Source organism: Alexandromys fortis, unplaced genomic scaffold (genome assembly GCF_014885135.2).
Source record: "Alexandromys fortis isolate MF-2015 unplaced genomic scaffold, M_Fortis_MF-2015_v1.1 scaffold_262, whole genome shotgun sequence".
Taxonomy (NCBI): domain Eukaryota; kingdom Metazoa; phylum Chordata; class Mammalia; order Rodentia; family Cricetidae; genus Alexandromys; species Alexandromys fortis.
This window is the reverse complement of record NW_026068147.1, coordinates 690,064-692,261: the sequence shown is the minus strand read 5'-3', so window position 1 is coordinate 692,261 and position 2,198 is coordinate 690,064.

Sequence of the window (2,198 nt, the reverse complement as noted above, 5' to 3'; positions counted from 1 at the left end):
GCTGGCCTCAAACTCAGAGATCTGCCTGCTCTGCCTCCTGGGTGCTGGGATTAGAGGTGTTCACCTCCACAGTTCAGCTCTGCAGTCACATTTTAAAGATATTTACTTGTTTGTTTGTTTGTTTTCTTGAGACAGGGTCTCACTATTTAGCCCAGGCTGGCCTCAAGGATTTGTTAAGTTTATGTGTGTGGGTGTTTTGCCTGGTGTTGGAGAAAACCAGAGGGTAACAGATACCCTGATAATGGAATCACAGACAGTTGTGAGCTGCCATGTGACTGCTGGAAATTATATCTAGGTCCTCTGGAAGATCAATTAATACACTGAGCCACCTCTTTTAAAAGGATTTATTTATTATGTATAGAACATTCTGCCTCCACATATGCCCGCACTCCAGAAGAGGGCGCCGATCTCATTACAGATAGATGGTTGTGAGCCACCATGTGGTTGCTGGGAATTGAACTCAGGAACTCTGGAAGAGCAGCCAGTGCTCTTAACCACTGAGACATCTCTCCAGCTCCTGACTCCAAGGCCAGCCTGGGCTCCCACCTCTTTGTATGTGGACATATATGTACAGATATGTATAAACATATAGTCTTTGCTGTCCTGAAGCTCACTATGTAGACCAGGCAGGCCTTTGAGGCCTCATAGAGCTCTGCTTACTTCTGTCTCCTGCCTGAGTGCTGAGATTAAAGGTGTGTGTGACATGTCACCTAACATATATGTAAACATGAGCAATGAGTATTACACACCTCCTTCATATGGCGTCTCTGAAGTCTGCTGTTTTCCATTCAGAATGCATGTTTCTCACTTTGTGTGTGTGTACACGTGTGTGTGTGTGTGTGTGTGTGTGTGTGTGTGTACATGTACATGTAGGTTCCTGGAAACCAGAAGAGAATGTCAGATCCGCTGGAGCTGGAGTTACAGGCAGTTCTAAGAAGTCTGAAGTGGGTGCTTGGAGCCCAGCTCGGGTCCTCTGGAGGGCAGCCGAGCTCTTAGCTGCTGAGCCACCTCTCCAGCCCTGTGGCCTCCACTGAGAGCAGCAGCTGCAGCAGCCTTGCCTCAGGCACACAGTTGTCACAGTGGGCTGCGGGCTTGCAAGCCTGAAGCAGAATTCCAGAGCCCTTGCTAACCACTGCTGAATGAAGGCCACAGAAGGGAGAAGAACTCTGCTGGGTGACACAAGGGGTTGGGAGGAATGTAGGCTCTGCAAGGCCTTGGGGACCTTACTCCCAGATCTTCCAGAAATGTCACCACAACCTCAGTGAAGCACCAAGCCGCCCAATCAAGAGCAGTTTCTCAACCCTTCTAGGCATCTTTTGGCTCATTTGATCAGGGTGTGCCTCCCTGACCATGCCTGGGTCTCTGCCATCAGGGCTCCTGGATAGTCAAATCTGCATGCTCCACTAAAAAGCCAGCCTCTGCCAGGCGGTGGTGGCACGCACATGCCTTTAATCCCAGCAGAGGCAGGCAGATCTTTGTGAGGTCACCCTGGTCTACAAGAGCTAGTTCCAGGACAGGCTCCAAAGCTACAGAGAAACCCTGTCTTGAAAAACAAAAAACAAAACAAAACAAACAAAAACAAAAACAAAAACAAAAAACAAAAACCAAAAGCCAGCCTCAGGGCTGGGGCTAGTAAGCGGAAGCAGGATGTATGCACCAGGTATGGTGGCATGTCAGGAATGCCAGCCCCTGGGAGGTGGAAGCAGGATGATCAGGAGTTGCCATGGCTACACAGTGAGTCTGAGGCCAGCCTGGGCTACTTGAAACCCTGTCTCAAAAACAAAGACAGTTACTAACTCATGTTCTTCAGGGTAAAAGTCAAAGCCTCCTGCAGCTCCCAGTCTCCCTCACCAAGCTCTCCAGGTCCTCACTGCTCTTCCTGCCTCCTGGCGCTGCTGCCTCTGTGCCCAGAGCCTTGGTCTTTAAAGGACGGGCAGCTGCTCCATCACTGCCCAGGCTCGCTCACCCTCTCCAGGAGGCCTTCTCTGGCCAGCATGGTCTTGCTTTGTAGCTCTGGCTAACCTTGAAGTGGCTCTGTAGTGTAGACCAGGCTGGCCTTGAACTCAGCAAGATCCACCAACCTCTCTAGTGCTGAGACTAATGGCATACACCATCACACTTGGCAACCTTTGTTATTTTTAGAGACAGGGTTTCTTTCTTTCTTTTTTTTTTTTTTTTTTTTTTGCTTTTTCGAGACG